General features: G+C 44.7%; 1 pseudogene; it reads left to right on the top strand.

The window, feature by feature from the left end:
• The first annotated feature begins 2,647 nt into the window (after positions 1-2,647).
• On the top strand, positions 2,648-2,821 carry LOC114687029 (annotated as a pseudogene).
• The last annotated feature ends 10,862 nt before the right edge of the window (positions 2,822-13,683 follow it).

The following is a 13,683-nucleotide window of genomic DNA, read 5'->3' on the forward strand; positions in this document are numbered from 1 at the left end:
CATTTACAACCCTTTGTAGATTCAACTCTTAAGCTGTCAGCAGGGTGCTGCTTTATATATAATTTTTTTATTAAAGTTTGTTGGGCAAGGACTACCTCTGCTCCTGGTTTTGGGTTGGTTTTTGTTTTTGACTATGTGTCTAGTAAGCATGAAAAGTGCTACGTTCTGATATTCTCATGATGGGCTTAAATTAGAAAATGCTTTTGCTGGTTTTCTGTTTGAAAAACCAGGATTAGAATCCCTTGGCAACTCAGCTACTTCCAGCTGAGACAGAGGATCACTTGAGCCCTACAGGTGTTTGTGTGCCGCCTCCTAAGAATAGACACCCTAAAAAAGAAAAGAAAAGAAACCACGATCAAATGTGATGCACAGAACTGTTGGTGTGAATTTCAGTGTTCATTGGTGAGCATAAGAGATTCCTGTTTGTGTTACGGGACAAATACAGTAAACGACAGCTTTTGTTCTTAGACAAATAAGTCCCGCTGTTTGGGGTTCTGGCCCCCACTGCTGTGCTGGGTCCCCTCCCTCTTGCCTTGAGACTCTCCGTGGGTTGCTGGTGTTGCAGTTGAACTCTTGAGTTCTGGGCCTTCCTGACTTCTGGTTTTCTTCCTGTTTTCGTTTGATCTGTCAAGTGTCTTTGCTTGCTTCCTGGGTGATAAGTATCTTGATTGAACTGTCCTAATCCCAGGGGTCAGGAGGCTGAGGAAGAATTGCCAGTAATTTTGTTGACAATTCAAAACTCCCCAAAATGTGCAGTTGTCTGGTTCTGGAGACATCGGGGATTTTGATTGACCTATGTAAAGTCATTTCTAGTGACTTTACATGGACATGTACAAATAACTAGGAAACAGTCCTGCTGTACATACGCCTGTGCACTGAACATTCGATGGTCCTGCCAGTAAATCCCTGGCAGCCAAGCCTGATGACTTTAATCTTCAAAGTCCACATGAAGGAGAAACAAGGCAGAGTTGTCCTCGAACCCCCGACATTTGTACCCCTTCTTCACACGATAGACATCTCATTTGTTCTGTTGATTCTGCAGGAGGTGCTGACCACAGTGCCAAGTGTAAATGCACAGAGAATAAAAATGCCATGGGGCGGTGGTGTGTGTGCATGCCTTCAATCGCAGCATTGGGGAGGCAGAGGCAGGCAGACCTGAGTTCCAGATAGCTAAGACTGTCTTGAAAGGGGGGGGGGGAGCAGGGCAGGCGGATCTTTGTGAGTTTGAGGCCAGCCTGGTCTACAGAGCGACATCCAGGAAAGGTGCAAAGCTACACAGAGAAACCCTGTCTTGAAAAACAAAATGAATAAAAATGCCAAGTGTATAAGTCTGGCCCATTTGTGCTCAGTATTTAGAGAAAACAACATTGAAGTGAGGTCTGGGCTGGGCTCACAGGCCTTCAGTGACAGCAAGAGTGATACTCAGAGCAGACTGATTTAAGAGGACAGTAAGAAAATACACTTGGTGCAAGGCAGGTCTGGAAGGTGCTAGGCTAGTTAGGTGAAAGGTTGGAGGTTGTGTGGTTACCATGAGGTAGCAATAAGTTAAATGTGGTGTGACCACATTGAGCATCATGTGACAATTTTTTAATTCTAGTTCCCTATACAAGAACAAAAAAGGATGAACCAGACGACTCAGGTTTGGGCCCAGCACCTGAGGTGGCTTGTAACTGCAGCCCCAGCACCAGGAGAGGCAAAAGTCTATTGTGGACTTGAGCACGTGCTCAAAAAGGTACACAAGCATGGTTTGATGTAAGTCAGTGTTGAGTCCTCTCACCTTTAATCCCAGCACTCGGGAGGCAGAAGCAGGCGGGTTTGAAGCCAGCCTGGTCTACAGAGCTATCCAGGACTACACAGAGAAACACTGTCTCCAAGAAAAAGAAACTACAAATCAGTATTGGTTTCTTTTTTTTTAGACAGGGTCTCACTATGTAGAATGAGTTGGCCTCTGAACTTGTGCTGGGATGCAAGGTCTGTGTCACCATGCCCAGGTGTTAATCAGTTTTTCTGTTATTTAGCTTGCTGAGAATGGGGGGTGGGTGGGTCCGGCAGCTGGGGGGAAATCCATTCACAATGGCTCAAAGCAACAGCAGCAACAAAAAGTTGGAGAGCTCAGCAGTATAGAGCACCCATATTTCAGCCCCCAGAACCCACATGGCATCTCACAACTGTCTTAACACCTTCCTCTGATGGGAACTGCATACATGTGGCACACATACATATGTGCAGGCAGCACATTCATATAGTTAAAGCTTTATCACTTATTTTTAATGTTTTTAGTTGAAATAGAATTTTATCACTTTCCCCCTTCCGAGCCTCCAGTCTGCCCACAGGTTAATACTTTTTCTTTGGTCCTTGTTACATGCACATATGTGTGTGTGTGTGTGTGTGTGTGTGTGCACAAATAATATTTAAATAAAACTGCTGGGTCCAGTTTTGTGTGTGTGATTACAAGGCTGTACACTTTGCATTGGACAAACAATATGGGGGGACTCATCCCTCAGAGGTGAATTCTAGCAGCCATTAGTTTCCTTTAGTTCTTTGTCTTCAGGTGAGACCCCTCAAAAAATTTCCCCCTTACTTACACATCCATTGATATTGCCATTTTTAAATGCTTGGAGCGGACTCCAGTGTTTTACACACCAGTATTCTCATAAGCTGTGGTAAGTCCTGCTCTTATTAGAGCAGATCATCAGGACGGTGGTTTTCCCAGGGTGAGGCTTATCCATTGCATGCCATGTGCTGACCCCTGCGATTCCCCCAAATTTGGGGAACTAGACTGCATAATTTGTGGTAGTGAGGGACTGACTTCATCTCCTAGTAAAACATTTTTAAAAAATGATATCCAAAACAATAGCCAGAGCTTCTAAAACAAATAGATTCAGATAAAATTACTCTGCCAAACATTTATAGAAATTAAACATGTCAGTCTTGGTGCCTCTCATTGCAAACGGGAGTTGGGAATGGATAGTCCAGGTCCCAGCACTTGGAAGATGGGTCCCCGTGAGTTTGAAAACAGCCCTGGTCTACATATAAAGATCCAGCACAGCTGGGGCTACATGGAGACACTCTCTAAATATACGTATGTGTGTGTATATGTGATACGTATATACATACATTATACAGATTAATCTTAAGCTGTAAGTTTTTGTTATTTCCTTGTTTGGTTTTTTGGGATGGTGATGGCTGGCTGGAACTCACCATGTAGACCAGGCAAGCCTCAAATCACAGATCCACCTGTCTCTGCCTCTGGAGATGACGGTACCTTCCTCCCCCTGCAGCACAGACTGATAGATGACTTATTCCTGGGAGTAGAAAAGAAGTAGCTCTTAAGTTTACTGGAGTGAATTGATATTGTCGGGGTATTTGGGTGTACTAAAACGTATCAGGGAAACCAGGCTAAGAACTTAGCTATAAGATGAATTGCTAAACGGTCTTACTAATAAAAACCCAGAGCCAGATACAGGGGTGAAAAACTGAGAGATCTGAAATAGAACAAGCCACAGACAACCTCACCTCACTGACACCTCAGTCCCCAAAGAGACCTACTTCCTGTATACCCACGCCTATATGCTTCTGTTCTGCCATCCATTTCCTCTCTCCGCCTCACTACATCGCTTCCTCTTTCTGCCCAGCTCTGTCACTTCCTGTTTGTCTGTACAGACCTTCAGACCTTTATGGTTAGTGCTGGGATTAAAGGTATGTACTACCACGCAACCATCAGGCATTGCATCCCAGCTAAGACTGGTAATCCAGATGATGAGCTAAGGACTGGACGTACTCTTGACAACACATCCAGTAGACAAGAGTTACGAGGACAAGACTCTGAGGAATCCCAAGCAAGTGAAGATCAGTCAGTACATCCTCCGCCACATGCAGAGGGAGCGACTGTGGTGACATTGTAGACTAGGTATGAGTCACACTTCCCTCAACGCCATTCTATCCCAGTCCTGGAAGAAATTCTCAATATCTAGAAAAATGAAACCCAGGATGGTGATAGACTCCTTCAATCTCAGCACCCTCAGAAGGCAGGATAGGTGGATCTCTGTGAGTTCAAGCCCAGCCTGGTTTATGTAATGAGTTTCAGGCAAGCTGGAACTATACAGTAAGAACTTGTCTCAAGGAAAGCAAGATATGATGTCACCTTTTCCTTTAAAAGGCACTTAAGCACTGGTACCTGAAGAGGCTCGAGTTACAGGCAGCTGTGAGCCACTCCACGTGAATGCTGGAATTCCTCCTCTGCAAGAGCCTGTGCTCACTCTTAACCTGTGAGTCGCCTCTTCCGTCCTAACGTGTGCCTATTGGACGTGTGACAGTAATACTGCAATGAAGCTGGGGGAAACTCTTGAAAGGTAAATACTGTGAACAAGAACTACTGAGGGGCTGGAGAGATGGCTCAGCGATTAAGAGCATTGACTGCTCTTCCAGAGGTCCTGAGTTCAATTCCCAGCACCCACATGGTGGCTCACAACCATCTGTAATGAGATCTGGCGCCCTTTTCTGCATACATAATAAATAAATAAATAAATAAATAAATAAATAAATAAATAAATAAATATAAATCTTTAAAAAAAAAAAAAAAAAGAACTCTGAGAAGAAGCTGTGTCTGCAAAGACTAAAACTCCAGAGATGTGGAGAGGTTGGGATGTTGCAAGTCCAGAGCCTGATTGCCTTGTCTTAGTCTAACTTTAGTTCTATAAATAACCGTTCTTTGCCCACCTCTGTGTCAGAACTAACATGCTGTGACTAGTACATTAAAAAAAAATCTTTTGGAATCTATTAACTTAGCAGACCACTAGCTTCCATCAACTCAAAAGCTAAGAATGTCATCAGATAACAGCTGAGGCCCATGTACTCACAATGTATTTTAAACTTACTTTGACTATGACTTTCTTTGTTCTGTGAAAGGATACTGCTTCATGAAATTGCTTTCATATTGGAACATGGAATTTGGAGTATCCTGAATCTGTGTTCCCAGACCATGGTCACTCAAAATTTAATTCCAAAATAATAATAATAACAACAACAACAACAACAATTAACCCTCTCTCCCTCCCTCCATCTCTCTTTCTGTCAGACTCATGTTTTAGGGGGAAGGATTTCAGGTAGCTCAGGCTGACCTTGAACAGGCTAAGTAGCCAAGGCTGGCCTTGAACTCTGGCTCCTCCTGCTTCCACCTCCCCATTGCTGGGACTGCAGGTGCAGCACCATGCCTGTTAAAATCGACCATTCTCCCTTTCATGAAATGCATCTCACCATCCAAATTTTGTTTGGAACCCAGTGGAACAATTCCGATTTAAAATGTGGTGCAAGCTGTCCTGCCAGAGTGAGTTAGTCGTACAAGAGCGCACAAAAGCCCTGCAGCCTATGGGTGGAGGTTGGCCACCACCAAACCTGTTTCAACACAGTGTCTATTGTAAGGAGTGAAACTGCCCGAGGCGCTCCGCGAAACCTTATCTGGAGATTTCTGATAGCTGAGTTTTTCCCACATTAGCCAGAGGCCAAAACGTTTCAATTCCCTTCTTTTCACAAGCACCAAAACTTCACTGGTTCCCCGCCCCTGTGGACCCGTGAACACACATGCTTTTCCTTCCAATGTCAGTTTTGGTAGAAGTTATACAGTAGGGAAATGGCCGTAGTGTATAAAACATTAAGAGTATGTGGGACCTCTCCATTTCCGGGCTTCTGCTTGCCATTTTATGATCATTTATTTTTCCTATTGACTCATATATGGAGTGTGCATATAATACTCGGTAATTGAACACATAAACATACAAATTGTATGGAAGGCTATATAATGCAGCGCAGTCATCGCTGTTTCCTACCTACACTGCTTCCTTCAGATGGGTCCCATTTCACCGCTGCTGGCCGGTCCTCAGTGTCTGCACCTAGACAGGCAAAGGGGCATGTGTGCTTTGTGATCTAGACCACAGCGTGCAAAGTTAGTATCTCAGTTTAAAAAGAAAACTTCAGAGATCAATAATTAGTAGGTTCATGTTCTAAATTCAGGTAAGTTTGCTGGTCGCAGGAGCTCAGACCACAGCAGCTGGGAGGCTGAGGAAGGAGAACCCCCAGTTTGGGTTCCTTAGTGATTACCTATTTCAGAAGACAAGCACATTCTTCTGTATCCTGTAAACACAAAATAAACACAACTCCCATCCCAAAGGAAATAAGAGTTATCTTATTATGGAGCTAAATATAAAAGGCTATGGCCCGGGAACACAGATTTAGGTTGTCCCAAATTTCATGTTCGATGTGGAAGCAGTCTCATGCAGTTAGTATAATGGCAGAACAAGAGTGTAATGAATCAGGACACTTTTTAAATACATTGGTGAAAGCCCACCAGCACCTACGAGAGCCTTTGTCCAGTGACTGATGGAGGCAGATACAGAGATCCAGGACCAGGCACCAGGCTGAGCTCCCGGAATCCAATCGATGAGAGAGAGGAGGAATACTGCAGGCGAGGGACGTTGAGATCATGATGGGAGGACGTGCAGAGATGACCGGCCACACTAGTGGAAGCCCATGAACTGTGGACTGGTGGCTGTGGAGCCCCCATGGGACTAGACTAGGCCCTCTGGATACAGAAGATGATTGCTTGGCTCGAATTGTTTAAGGAGCACCCAGGCAGGGGGATCGAGATCAATCCCTGGTGCATGGGCAGGCTTCTGGGAATCTGGTGCCTGTGGTTTGATGCCTTGCACAGCCTTGGTGCAGGAAGGGGCTTGGACCTGCCTAGGCTCAGTGTGCTGGGCTCTGCTGACTCCCCATGGGAGGACCTTGATTTGGGGGATGTGGGGATATGTGGTGGCTTGGGAGAGGGGGCTGGGATTGGTGGGTGGTATGTAGAGTGAGTAGAAACTTTCTTAATAAAGAAAAATGAAAAAATACATTGGTGAACATTAAGTAGAGCAAATCCAGGGACTCTCTGCCATAGGGCTCAGATTCTATCTGACACTCTTAAGCTTTTGCTTGGCGGAGCTACGTAGTGTCTGCACACTCAAGAGTGTTTATTTAGTGGTCACAAAGACGTCAGCTCACACACAGAGGGAGGCAATGAATGGCTATTAATGGTCTAAAGATGACCCAAGATAATTTGTCTCTGGTCTTGTACCATTCCAAACCCTCCACCATTATTAAAGTTCTAATCAGTGAACTGACCTTGAAGCAGGGTCAGGAAGAGGTACAGTTTCCTTCTGAGAACTGGAGTTAACAATCCACATTCCTGTTTCTAGATTGTTTTGCTCCTTAACAATGTCCATCACCACTACACTGTGATGTCATGATTCCTTCTGGACGGTGTATGCATGAGAAGCCTGCTTGTTTCTTAACCTCAGCACATAGTGAATGTTCATCGAATATTTGTGGAGTGAAATAAAATGACCACAGATGCTATCCTCATCTCTGTAGCCTCTGCTATCTCCATTTTCAAATATAACTAGCAAGTCTGAGTCTTTGCTGGATATTGTTTTCAACTTCGTCCTTTCCTGTTTTCCCTCTGACTACAGTCTTAGCCTGGAGGGCAATCATGGTTTGCCTTAGATGATAATCACCTAACTAAGAGTCTCTGATGCGTCTTCCACTTTCTCAGGAGCGAGGAACTCCAGGCTGAAGTCCGCCAGCCTGAACTCATGGTTTAGGCCCACTATTTAATAACAATGGGGCCTTAGAGAAACAAGCTATCTGAACAGAAAGATATGCACCTGCTAAATGTTAGCTATTATTATTATAGAGGTAATAATCTTCCTCAAGCACCATTTGATATACCTTAGACCCTCCCTTCTCTCTCTCTCCTAAATCTGCTCTCTCCCCCCCACCTCTCTTCTCCAGGATCTCTCGTTTTATAGCTACTGGCTGTTCGTCAGAATAATCCAACGCAGATCAGGCTGACCTCAATATAATCGACAATTGAGAATCCACCTCTCCTCTCCGCGTCTATAGTAAGCTATGATTAAAGGCGTGGCCACTATGCCCAGCCCATATTGTCTTTTTAATTTTTTTTTTTGCGAGATTTTTTAGAAGGCGTTTCTCTGGAAAGGCGAGGTGGATGGGTTTGCTTGACTTTTCCATGACCTACACACGTTGAATAGCCCAGAGCGTGGCCTCCGAAACTCACAGAGATCCGCCTGGCTCTGCCTCCCGAGTGCTGCGGGATTAAAGGCGTGCGCTGCCGAATCCGCGTCCGGCTTTCTATTTCAATTATTGTACATTTTTTACATTGTTTTCAGTTGTGTGTGCTCAGACTTATCCCACTGTTTTAACTGCACTATGCTACAGAGCGAAAGTATAGACGGACACGTGTCTTTCCACAGTGTTACACTGGGCTGGAGAGACGGCTCAGCAGTTAAGGGCCTGGCTGCTCTTCCAGAGGATCCTAAGTTCTCAGCATCCATGTGGGACAGCTCACACTGCCTATAACTCCAGGTCCAGAGGGATCCAACAACCTCTGGTCTCTGGGGACACCTGCACTCACACACACACACACACACACACACACACAATTAAAATAAAGTAGAGCCAGGTGGTGGTGGCACATGCCTTTGATCCCGGCACTCAGGAGGCAGAACCAGGCTGATCTCTGTGAGTTTGAGGCCAGCCTGGTCTATAGAGCAAGATCCAGGACAGGCACCAAAACCAGACAGAAAAACCCTGTCTCAAAAAACAAACAAAAAGAAATAAAGTAGATATTTTAAAAATGTATTGAATAACAATAAATTTATAAGATTTAGCCATTTCAGTGATAGCATACTCATCATTTAATCTGCCTACTTTGGTAACCCGGCTGAGGCAAATGCTGGTTTTTTTATTTCAATTTTTAAAAGATTTATTTAATTATTTTGTGTGTATAGGTATGTTTCCTGCATGTATGTCTGTGCACTGTATGCATTCCTGGTGCCCTCAGAGGTTGTGAGCTGCTATGTAGGTGCTGGGAATCGAACCCAGGTCTTCTATAAGAACAAGTGTTCTTAACCACCAAGCCAACTCTCCAGACTCCAGTTTTTTAAAAAAGATTATTTTATCTGTATTTATGTGAGTTGAGTATGTCTGTGTAAGCACATGTCATATGTGTGTGGGTGAATTTGGAGGCCAGCTGGAGTGACAGACCGCTGTGAGCTACCAGATGCCCGATGTGGGTGCTGAGAACTGAACTCAGGTTCTCTGGGAAAGCAACACACACAACTGCTGAGCCATTGATCCGGCCCTTTTGTTACAATCCTAATTACTAATATTAACTCTCCAATCACACATAACACAGTACCTCTATCTATATATCTATATGAACACAAGTTAAGAGGCTGCAGCAGCGTTCAGAGGTTTTAGTAGCTGGCTGAGATACTGCTGGGAAGGAACTGCAGCTGGAGCAGCTGGAGCAGCTGGAGCAGCTGGAGCAGCTGGAGCAGTCAGTGTTTGAGTGAGTCCAGCTCTGAAATGAAAGGCCAAATTGGGGTGCAGAGCAGGAAATAATAGTGCAGAGTGGGTCGGGCCCGGGTCCGGCCAGGTGAACTAGTGGATGGATAAGCAGGCAATTAGGCTGCACTAACTGTAGGAGTCTGCCTTAGACACTGTCCTATTGCTGTGCAGAGACACTATGCCCAAGGCAACAGTTATAAAAGAAAACGTGTAGTCAGGGGCTGGCTTACAGTTTCAGAGGCTTAGTCCATTATCAACATGGCAGGAAGCACGGAGGTACGGAGGCAGACGTGCCGGAGAAGTAGCTGAGAGCTCTACATCCTGATCCGCAGGTATCAAGGAGAATGGGGGAAGTAGGCCTGGCCTGACTTCTGAAACCTCAAAGCCACCCCCAGGGACACACTTCCTCCACCAGGCAACACCTCCTAATCCTTCTCAAGCAGTGCCGCTCCCTGGTGACTAAGCATTCGAACATATGAGCCTCTGGGAGTCATTCTTATTCAAACCATCACAGAGTCAAGCCAAAGTTCCAGGAACAGTCAGGGACGCCTCAGTCTTTGATGCACACACTGTGTGTGTATCAGATTATGGATTAATGTGGGCAGTGACATCGCAGTGACAGGTGTCCATCATTTCACGGGGTCCAACTGAGGGAGTGTCTTAGTTAGGGTTTCTATTGCTGTGAAGAGACAGACACCATGATCGTGGCAATTCTTATATAAAGAAAACATTTAATTGGGGTTGGCTTATAGTTCAGAGGTTTACTCCATTGTCATCATGGAGGGAAGCATGGCAGCGAGCAGGTGTACATGGTGCTGGAGAGGGAGCTGAGAGTTCTACATCTGGATCTGAAGGCAGCTCGAAGAGACTAAGACATACTTCCTCCAACAAGACCACACCTACCCCAACAAGGCCATACCTCCAATAATGCCACTCCCTATGAGTAATGGGGGCCATTTCATACAAACCACTAACAGGGAGTTACTCTCTTTCCTTGGTCTGGTATCTCTGGTAAGTTCTCAGGCCTGATAGAATTTAATATATCCATGTACCCCTATGTTTCAGTTCACCAAAAAAAATTACAGACTGTCTCCCTTTCTACTCCCAGGAATAAGTCATTTATTAACCTGTGCTGGCGGGTGTGGGGATGCAGTCATCCTTCTACCTCAAAATGGAGTCAGCTACTTGTAAAATGGAGTCTCCTAGGGCAGTGCACAGCCAGGAAAACCACTTTTATACAAGAGAGAGTGACTTAGATCAGGGCAGAGCTTCATCTCAAGACCCAGGACACAATAATGTCCTCAAAATCTGCTTGTCTCTCCTTTTGTTACCTGCTGCAGTGGATCCCAAATGTTCCCCAGAGGCACTGCGTGTTAAAAACTTTGCTAGCCAGCCTGCCCTGCTACTGGGAAGGCATGGGTCTTGGTCACTGTTCTATTGCTGTGAAGAGACACCATGACCATGGCAACTCTTAGGAAAGAAAGCATTTAATTGGGGGCTTGCTTACAGTTTCCATTAATGTCTTGGTGGAGAGCATGGCAGCAGACAGACCTACAGGGTGCTGAAGAAGTTGAGAGTTCTACATCTAGAGCTACCAGCTGCAAGAAGAGAGAGACACTAGGTCTGGCTTGGGCCCTTGAAATCTCAAAGCCCACCCCCAGGGACACACTTCCTCCAACAAGACCACGCCTCCTAATCCTCTCAAGTAGTGCCACTCCCTGGTGACCCAAACAGTCAAATATATGAGCCCATGGGGGCCATTCCTGTGCAAACCTCCACAGCATGCAGTCTCCCAGAGGTGGAGTCTGGGAAAAGAAAGGTATGTTATTGGGGTGTGTTCTTGAACGGGTATGACCCCCAATCCTTTCCTCTTGCTCATCTTTGCTTCGAAACAAGCAATTTTCTCTTTCAATCGCTCCCTGCTGTGATGTACAGACTCTGCATGGGTCAGGTGACCATGGATCGAGAAGTCTGACATTGTCAGCCTGAAGAAACTTGTCCTCGCCAGATGGCAGTGGCACACACCTTTAATCCCAGCACTGGGGAGGCAGAGGCAGGCGGATCTCTGTGAGTTTGAGGCCAGCCTGGTCTATAAAGAGAGTTCCAGGATAACTAGTGTTGTTACACAGAAAAACTCTGTCTCAAAAAGCAAAAACAACAACACACAATAACGAAAAAGCAGAAACAAAAACAAAAACAAAGTAGGGCAGTGGTGGCATACACCTTTAATCCCAGCACTCGGGAGGAAGATCCAGGCGGATCTCTGTGAGTTCAAGGCCAGCCTGGTCTACAGAGTGAGTTCCAGGAAAGGTGCAAAGCTACACAGAGAAACCCTGTCTCAAAAAACAAAAACAAACAAACAAATAAAAAAACCCAAACATCAAAAACAAAAGTCTGGGGCATTTTTGGCTGGTTAAGCATGTGGCTGGTTAAGCTTCAGGCTTTTGAGCAGCAATTCAGCTGAGACCCATTCCAGATGAGGACTCAGAGGCTTCCAGTCTGAGGAGACAAAACCAGCTGAGGATCCAGCAAGGTGAGATAGCTGTGGCTTGCTCTGTCTCTCTGATCTACCAGCATGGACCCCAATAACTTGCCTCGGGTTTGATTTTATGAATAAGAACTTTTAAGATTCATGCTACATCTGGCGCCCAACGTTCGTGTTACGAATTCATGAAAAAGCTGTTTGTCTGTGGCCTTGTGAGCCCCAGCTCAGGCCCAAGTTACACTCAGCCGGTTGTGGTGGCGCACGCCGGTTGGATTTGCTGAAGGAGACAGAGGCAGGAAGATTCCGAGTTTGAGGCCGGCCTAGGAGGTTTGGGAGAAACTTTGGCCCGGACTGAACCACAAACAGTGGTGGGACCATGGAAGCAGTGGCTACTGCTCCACGTTGCCAGCTCCTTCTTATCGTGTTGGTGACTACGGTGATGCTGCTACCTGGGACGAAGGGTTTACTGCTGCTGGTTCAGAGAAGAATTGCCAGGACCATCGTGTTACAAGAAAGCTTCGGCAAAGGTCAGTTTGGAAAAGTTTGGCAAGACAAATGGTGGGGAAAAATTGCTGTGAAGATTTTCTGTTCTAGGGAAGAATGTTCATGGTTCCGAGAGACAGACATTTATCAGACTGTGATTGCTCCAAACCACAGAGGAGGCAAAAAAAAAAAAAAAAAAAAAAAAAAGTCTGCAGGAAACCATGACCATGCCTAACAGTGACTTTGAAATCTTCAAAAAGATGACAGGATCCTACAATGATGATTCCACATGGACTATGATAAAGCCATTAAGCCGATTAACACCATGGAAAAATCGACTTTGGACTACAAACTGGTCAGGACAATTTGAGGGGACTAGCTGAGATGATACAGCCTGACAGACTACTTGAACAAGGACTTGAAACAAGCCCTGAACTTTCCTATTATGCAGAGACTGGACAAATGATACAGGACTTGACAATTAACCCAAAAATTTTCTTTTCAAGATTCCCTAAAGATATCTTCACCCCAGGAAAGCAAAAAGAAAAAGAGAATATAGATATGAGATAGATCATCGAATCTACTCTGAGGAAAAAGATAAAGAAATAATAGGATAAATAGGTAGATCATTGAATCTACACTGAAGAAAAAGGGGAAGATATAAAAATGACAAGAGGTAGACTAATGAATCTATTATGAAAAGAAAAAAGAGAGAATATGGATATGATAAGATAAAAAGGGAGATTATGGAATCTACTTTTAAAAAGGAACTACTTGTTTTAAATAAGATAAGTAATGAAAATTTTTTGGTCTGAGTTTATCAGATGTTACTGGACTGGACATTGTTAATATATAATGGAGTTTTTTATCTGAATCGGTCAAATGTTAATGGACTAGACATCATTAATGTAATTTTTGGCTGTATATATTGTATATACTTATTGGATAGTTTCTTCTTGTATTAGTTATAAGCTTTTTTAATTTTAGACAAAAAGAGAGGAGATGTGGTGGTATTGTGTATTCTAATAAATTTATCTGGGGTCAGAGAACAGACAGCCACTAGATACAAAGGCTAGAAAATGGTGGCACTCACACCTTTAATCCTAGCATCCTAGAGATAGAAATCCCTCTGGATCTCTGTGAGTTCAAGGCCACATTGGAAATAGCCAAGCATGGTGACTCACGCCTTTAATCCCAGAAAGCCACCTTTAATCCCAGGGAGTGGTGGTAGAAAACAAAAAGATATATAAGGCGTGAGGACCAGAAACTAGAGGCATTTTTGGCTGGTTAAGCATGTGGCTGGT

This window comes from Peromyscus leucopus, chromosome 8a (assembly GCF_004664715.2).
Source record: "Peromyscus leucopus breed LL Stock chromosome 8a, UCI_PerLeu_2.1, whole genome shotgun sequence".
Lineage (NCBI taxonomy): Eukaryota > Metazoa > Chordata > Mammalia > Rodentia > Cricetidae > Peromyscus > Peromyscus leucopus.